Below are 8,190 nucleotides of genomic sequence, written 5' to 3'. Positions count from 1 at the left end.
GCAGAGGAAGGTACAAGAGAGAGAGCATGCCATTGCCGACGTGCCCAGCCCAAGCTGGTGGGAGCCACATTCCCTCCCACGGTGCCAGTGTCCACACCTTCCCTCCCCAGGAGCGAGGGGTGGCTGTGAGCTCTGCCTCACACGGGGCGTGCGGACACCAGCCTTTCCTTCCCACACCCCGGGAAAGGTGAGACGAGCTTCGGGCACAAATCAACAAACATCATGCTGTGCTCGGCTCTCAACAGCAAGGAAATAAGCTGAGGGCTGCAGCGCACACGGATGAGAAAGCGTTGACCGCCCGGGATAACAGCAGGAGGATGTTCTGTCCCTGGCAGCGTGCCCCTGCAGTCAGCAGCGTGACACCAGGAGCCAGCTACACACCAGGAGTGAGCCCGTGGGAGTTGTGGAGGTTGTGAATAACCCTGCCTGCACCGCCCTGGGATGGAAAGCTACGTGAAGCTCATCACCAGCAGTAGCATAGCTTCTTAAATATACGTGACTGCCTGTTGTCCCAACAGAGACGTGCCCTGTATGGAGATTCTGGAGTGCACGCCTGGAACTGAGCTACCGGCTGCTGAGGAGGAGGTGGAGGTGATTAGAAGGACCCTGCCACAAATGAGTAGCTCAGAGCTCAAGTGTCTGGGTGACAGGAGGCAGCTCAGCTGCCGTGGTTGGGCTGGGGCAGGAGCAGGCTCCCTGGATGGTGGCTGGAACTGGTCTCCGTGGGACGGTGGGGGTCCTGGGCAGATGCGAGGCAAGGGGCATGAAAGCATCAGCCTGGCAAAGCTGCAAGTGTCCTAGGGTACCTGAGGGCAGGGTGGGCACAAACCAGCCTGTTCTTTTGCTTAGAGGAAAGTAGGGATTTAAGCCCAGAAGCCTCAGCCTGCTTGGTGAGGTGCGGGGTGCGAGCTGCTAGCTGGTGTCCTGCAAAACAGGAGGGGGTATGCTAGGTGGGGCCGTGGAAGAGGCTTAGTTCAAATAAAAGAGAAACCTGTGTGCATGTCATGGAAAAATGTATTAGGCAAATCAATAAGACTACATCCTGTGTGTCTGGACAGCTTCTGCCTCCCCGGTGCCCTTCTGGTACATGCATCACCCTATGGCTTTGACTCACAAGTGGGGAGTGGAATGGCCTTGGATTCACTGCCTCGTGTCCCGAGAGGAGGCGAGGTGGAGGCACTGACATTGCTGGGAAAGCAGAAATACTCTTTAATCTTTCTGCTCTGTATTATGGCCGTGCTCTGGCAGGAGATGCTCCGGGTGCCATCTCAGCACCAGCCAGCTGGTGGGAAGCACAGGGCCCCTTCCCACAGCCGCCCATCACGACCCATCTCCCAAAACACCTCCAGCGCGCTGGCTCAGGGCGAGCAGGTCTACGGGCCACCTCTGTTCTTCAGCACCTTTTGGTGACAGTGCTGCTATGCCAAGTCTTGTCCTCTGCTAAAGGCTCGCACCCTTCCAGGCTTTCTGCTTGGCTCCTCTACAAGCAAAACCTTCCCTCGCAGGGGCTGGTAGGAGAGAGGAGAGTAACCCTCGTATCACAGCGCTAGTGTTTTGGTGGCCTGTTCTGCTCAGAAAGGCACCGAGGTCCTGGCAGCCTTAGAGGAGAGGGGACAGGAGATGACTGAGTCAAGCAGCAGGAAGCACAGGGAGCGAGCCCTGCCCTGCAGCATGAATCAACAGTTTCCTGAACACTGTAGTTTCTCCCAGGCACAAGGAACATCCTGGGAGAGCTGCAGGGACAGGGAGTAAGAGACACTGTGTCATGGGGAGGTGGAAATGATAAAAGCCCGTCCTGAGACCTTGCAGTGTGAGGTGGTCACCTGAAGGGAGGAGAGGTAAGGAAGCAGAGGGTCTGGGACACCAGCCAAAGGTGAGGGTGCGGGCAGACGCTGAAGGGAGATGAGGTTTGCTTGTGCACCAGCCTCTGGTCTCCATCCAAAACATGGGTCAGCTGGCAGTGGGGTGGCTCAGCTTTCCCCCCCCTGCCTGCCCTCCTCCAAAAATTTAGCTCTGGAGGGAGCAGGAGATGTCTCTAGATCAACCCCTGGTCCATCCAGCGCCAAGTGCAAAGTCACACCTGGTTGGTTGGGTTGTCCCATTACAGCTCTGAAAGTCTGTCCCTGTATCTGTAAAAAAACCCCACAATTTACAAACCTAAGGCAACTGACCTCATAAATGAGACTTCAGATTGTGCTCGCATCCTTATGCACCTGATTAGTTGCTCTTATTTTCAAAACTCTGGCCTGAAACTGTTATGTCGCTGCTAGTGCGTGACTTCAGCTTACTAGTCAGAGCCTCACGGGACCTGGGAGAGGACCTCTCAGCTGGGAGTGTTAGAAAGATGAGTCATCCTCAACAGGCCGATATTTAACAGCTGGACATGTTTCCCTGGTGTCTAACCTCTGCCTGATTTCATAATCTTTCAGGGGCATAGGTGATGTTGCCTGAGACAACATTTGCAAATACAACACCGACAGTATCATTTTGGAGAAGATGACCTGCCTTCGTGGCTTCTGGTTCTGTTTGCTCCTGTGAGAAGCTTGACTCTGCTGTCACGGCTTTTCACATAGCAGCGCTATCCAGTTCACTAAAACCTCTCTCTAAATATAAATAAGAACTTTTCTGATTAACAAGGCACAATGAAGTACTGTAATCATCACTATTGCAAAATGTTGATGAATAATATCTACTGAAATATGAAGGCTGGACGTGCAAAACGTTAAAGTTTAAGAGAAGGCATATTCCAGCTTGTAGCAGCTGGAGTCAGATGAAGTATGAAGAGTCTGAAGTTTGCAAGGAGCACCACATTTTCTTGCCTAAATCCAGAATTTTCCTCCTTTCCCCAGGCAGCTGAAGGGTGAAAGGTCTCTATTGCTTACTGTCTTCCTTGCAGTCCTTCCTACCATGCTGGTTTCATCTCCTACATATCCTGGAGATGAAAGTGGTCTAGAGGTGTGCATGCAAGTGGGGTCTTGCCTATGACCTGCTTATGGAGGGGCTTGTTGGGTGGTCCCTCCTGTCCTCATGCCAGAGGACATGCCAGACCATGAGTGGTGCAGGGATACCCAGGGCCGGGCACACGTGCGAGCATATGAATGTGCAATGCTGTCCAAGCGTCCACCTGATAAATCAGCACTGGAAGTCACCCCCCCCGTCGTCATGGAAGAAGGAATGTTTCTGGCCCCGTTTACAAATTTCATGGGGTGCAGGAGGAAATACCACGCCTCTCTTTAAGATATACACACTCAGAGACACACCTCGAGCCGCCTCCTTCCAGGTCATGTCTGACTTCTTATCAAATCTGCCCTTAATCATGTGCAGGACAGGGAAGGCTGAGAGAAGATGCTGCAGTTAATACAGGAATCTTGCTGCAAGACTGGAAAATAAAACCTAACTGGGGCAGTAGTTGGATAAAACAGTGCAGAAAGGGAGCCAGACCTTCCTGAACATTTTTAACTTCTTTTGGGTCATTTTTCTTCCCAGAAATGTTGCTCTTTTGGCAAGATGAGTTACTGATGAGTTGCAGCCAAAGACGTTTTCGTATTTCTGTGGAAGAGCCAACTTACTTCAAAGGGTACTCCTTGCTTGCTTGAAAAAATCCTTGTTTACACAGAAAATGTTTCAGTTTTCCCTGAAAATAACCCAGTACGTACATGAAAATGCCGTTTGGCTAACTGCCTGAGACAGTGAAACGTGGCTTTCTGTTCTTTCAAAACCATCTACACTCAAAACCACATGGGTGCAGCATACGTGTCCCTCTGCAGTGGGTCTGCAGGGTGAGCAGGGAGCTGGTTAGACCAGGCAGCATTTCATGGGGATTTTGGACCATTTTGGAAACACATGTCATAGCGGGAGCCTTTGCTGGCATCCCTGGTGCCCTTGTGTTGCCACACAGCCGTGGTCCCTATGGTGCTCTGGTGTCCTGGCAAGGACTCGCCCGTCAGATGCTCCTGGGGGTCCAGGTTGGCCCTGGGTCTCTGGCACCTGGGGGTGGGAGCATGGTGCCACTGGGCTGCTGTCATCACCAGAACATGTCCATGCTCCTGGCCAAGTCCAGGCCGGCAGCCAAAATCCACCACGTCCATACACCTTGGTGGGAGCTAAGCTGTTGGAAGGAGTCAGAGTCCCCAGACAGCTCTGCTACTGCCACTGATGGCAATCAAGTCACCTCCAAGCAGCCAGTGACCCAGCACAAAAACAGAGCTGTGGTGCCAGCCTCCTCCAGCATCTCTCTGTGCCTCTGCCTAAGGGCCTCCAGGCTGGCTGGCACCATGGGATGTGCTGTGCAGACAGTGGCTTGTGGGGACCAGATGGCATTGCAGAGGGAGAATGAACACTGTGGAATGGGAGGGAAGCTGGCATGGGTGGTGGAGACACCAAGTTTGGCTTGGTGTCTACCATTAGGCACAAAAATCAGGCACAAGAGCTCAGTGTCTGGAGGAGATCTTTATACCACCGGTGGATAAAGGCTCCTGAAGCAGCATCTGCAGTGAGGGTGTGATACAGGCACAGGCCCTGCTCAGGGTCAGCTCTACCATGAGCTTATACCAGGACCCCACACAGCAGCTCCTGCGCACTTGCAGTTCAGACAGGAGAGAGAAGAGCTGACAAAGAGAAAAGACTGACACTAGGAATTCACACACCAGTTTTGAAGACTTCCTGAAGACTTCCTCTTTGGGCAAACTGTGTTTTTCTTTTCATATTTAGGGGGAGGTGAAGAAGAAAAGTTAACTCCAGCTTACTGTAAGTGAAAGTTAGAGGAGGAGGCAACCCTTCACACCATCAGCAGCCTTGACAGGCCCCAGCCTGCTCACTGGTTCCATGGCACTTTGACTCCAGATGTTTGATGGACACTTTCCTGCTGCTCCCTCCTCTTGGGCTCTGCACACACCTCACAAAGTCCCTCCGGGCCTGTCTCTCATTTCCATCCCTCAACCTTTTTTGGCTCTGTGCTTCTTCAGCACATGACTTTCTATCAGCACCAGGAGGGATTTTAGGCTTTTCAAACACCACCATTTATTTTACTTTTTCACATTGGCAAAGCTATGCTTAGTGTCATAGCCTGCAAGTGGGGCATTGTCCCTCTGTGCATGGACATTATGGTGGCATCCTTCCTCTGAAACTGGTTCCTACTGCAACACGGTTCATACTTGAGACCATATTTATGGGTGAGCGAGAAGCTGCTGTTGCACGTAGCTTTGACTAGGATCCACTATGCACAGCCATTTTCTCCTGCACATCTCACTCTGGAGCACCCCTGGCTCTCCTCCTCCCACCGGTCTCTCTCCAGACAAACCCACCTTCTCCTGGACACCTCTCAGACCGACTCTGTGGCCGTGACACCCCACTGCTCAGGTGGCACATGGTGCTGCCTTGCTGCGGGAGGTGTGGGGTGCAGGCGAGCAAGGGCTGGTGGCTGTGGCAGCAGCTCAGCTCGCCTCCTCCCCGGTGAGTCACCGTGCCCCAGTATCAGCCGGCAGGGTTATTTCTGGTGGCCAGCCTGAAGCAGCACGAGTGTGCCCACAGGACTGTAATGAGCCACTCCCAAGGTCCAGTTGGATTTTTTTGGGCGTTGTTGAGTTTGGCCAGCACGCACCATGTATAAAAGACTTGTTTTCCCACTGCCCAAATGATCAGCTTCGGCTGGTGACAGTATTAGAAATGGACCCTGCTGGGCCTTTTCTGTAAAGGAAAGGAAATGGACGCTCAGGATCCAAGTGGTGCTTCGGTGCTCGGTGCTCGTTTGCTGGGGATGTGTGACTTCCTTCCTTTCTGGGCATGGGATGCAAAGCCAAGCACAGGAAAAAAAATCCTTGCCTACAGTGCCTAAGCCCCAGGGAAAACTGTTTCCAGACGTACAAACCTTCCCAGTTTTGGCCACGCACAGAACCGTGCAGCTCCCTACACCCCAGCCCTTCCCAACCAACCTGTTTGCTCTTCCCAGCTGCTGCAGGGGTCACACCTCCAGTGTCCCTTCCCCAGCTGCCTCTTTGCTGCTGCCATTTAGCCAGAAGAGCAACACACCGGTGTTCCCAAGGTCCCAATGAAGTGACCAGCACTCGGCCAAGAGCCTCCCTCCCCATCCTCAGCAGCACCGCACGTGGAGGGGGACGTGGCAAACTGCTCTGTACTTCTACTGCAGCTTCTCTCAAACCTCCATCTGGGTTAACAGGGAAGCTCACTCAAACCCCCAGGCAAGAAAGCCCTTATTTCTGCTTCTTCCAGTTTGTCCTCCAAGTCTCTTCTACCCAATGACATATTTGCAGGATTAGAAAATCAAGGGCCTGATTTTAGAAGGGGTTAAGAAACCTGCAGAAACCAGGCAGCAAGTAAAACCTTCTCACAGGAGGAATGGGAAAAAAAAGGGGGTGCAAAGAAGCAGCAGATACAAGAAAATGGGAAAAAAGGGGGGGTTGACCTCTCTCTCTTCCCCCGTGCTGTTTCAAAAGCATGACCTAAACCCAAGCTTCCTTCACAGAGCGGGGATCTTGGCACGAGTTCAAACGATCCCCACAGCCGCTGTAGGCTGCTCACACCAGGAAGCCCTGCGGAGGAGCAGTAGGGTGATGGGCTCAGCCCCTCGGTCACAGGCTGACTCGAGCACTGGAAACCTGCTGAGCCCACAGGGAGAGAAGGCACCTCTGGCTCTCCAATTTCACCCGTTACCACGAGGTTTCTCCACACACTCTGCTGCAGTTCGTGTGAGTCTCAGCATTCCCCCAGCAGAAGATGGAACAGTGCACTGTGACGTCAACACAAACACAGGAAAACCGTTTGCAAAATCCCAGGGCTCAGTGCAGACCAGCCACAACCCTGGGGGTCATCTCAGCAGGGTTCTCCCACCATCCCTTTTCATTCCCTCCTCCTCACCTCCAGCCTTGATTGCTCCAAGTACGCAGCTGCTCAGGTAACCAGATTAGAGAAACAATCTCTCCCCTCCCAGGTTATTTCTAACCCAGTTCATTTCCCTGACCTCCTTCCCCAGGTGGTGGCACAAACGGGTGAACCTACACAACACTGGGGACAACCACTGGGGGATGTGATACGCTTGGGATATGATGATGTGTTGCTCCAGAGAGAGAAATCCCTGCTTCACGCAGCTGAGGCTCACCTGAAAAGTAGTCCTCAGCTACTAGAAAGCTCAGAGGTGGTAGCAGTGCTCAGCATTCAGTGTAACTGAACAGCTACTTGTTGATTGTGTACTAGTCCTCCAAAGTGATGTTCACCATGAAGCTTCATGGTGTTTAGACCTGTGACTGTGCCTATAAGGAGCTATCGGTTCACTCAGCCAAACCTTATCACCTGTGTCTGGCAGCACATAAACTGTAATTCCTTTGGATAACCTTGTCACTTATTACTTGCGCAGTGTGGAGATATAAAGCAGCCATGTATGAAGAACAAATATTAAACAGTGAGCCTGTCCCCATACGCAGATTTCAATGCTAAATCATTTTACTGGGTGGGGGAAAGGAGGATGGCATTAAAGACCAAAATAAAAGAAGAAAAATCAGTGTAACTTTTTTCAAGTAATGGTAAAAGCCGCTTAGCAGCCTGTAATTCCTACATGGATCTCATTGTTGAAGTATCCAGGCACTTGATATGCATTTGCATAACATCTAGCCACTTTTTGGTAGGGATAAATTTTATAGAAATTTAAATATTACAGAAGGGAAAGTGGGGAAGAGATTTTAAGTCCACCTCCAGTTACCTGAAAAACTACTTCCTACTAATTCTGTGAATCTCACTAAAGACCAAAAGCCATCAGTCAAAGACGAGAAAATGGAACCCAGGTCTCTCAAGGCAAAGGTGAGCACCCAAACCATTAGGTCATGTCTTCTTCAAGTCAGCTACATGGAGAGTCTGATCCCCAAGTATCCTGATCACTACACCCGGGATAAATACGGAGAGGGCTCCCCTGCACAGCTCTCCTCAAAGCAGCTCGTCATCTGGAGATTTTCTGCAAAGTGCTGGAGCAGGTGGGTTATTCCCAGCAGGATTTTTTGCAGCAATTAACATCAGGACTGAAGCGCTGCGTGTTGTACACAACTGCTGTGCAACATTCAGGCGGTCCAAAAGGCGCGGTGTAGTCTGAGATTTTGTCAGAAACGCTCATTGTCTGTTACCAGAGTCCAAAATCCACCCCCAACAACTTTCACCCAACTCCCCAGTAAGTGGAATGATGCGTGT

The sequence above is a fragment of the Calidris pugnax genome, unplaced genomic scaffold (genome assembly GCF_001431845.1).
Source record: "Calidris pugnax isolate Ruff unplaced genomic scaffold, ASM143184v1 scaffold54, whole genome shotgun sequence".
Lineage (NCBI taxonomy): Eukaryota > Metazoa > Chordata > Aves > Charadriiformes > Scolopacidae > Calidris > Calidris pugnax.
This window is presented reverse-complemented; position numbering follows the sequence as displayed.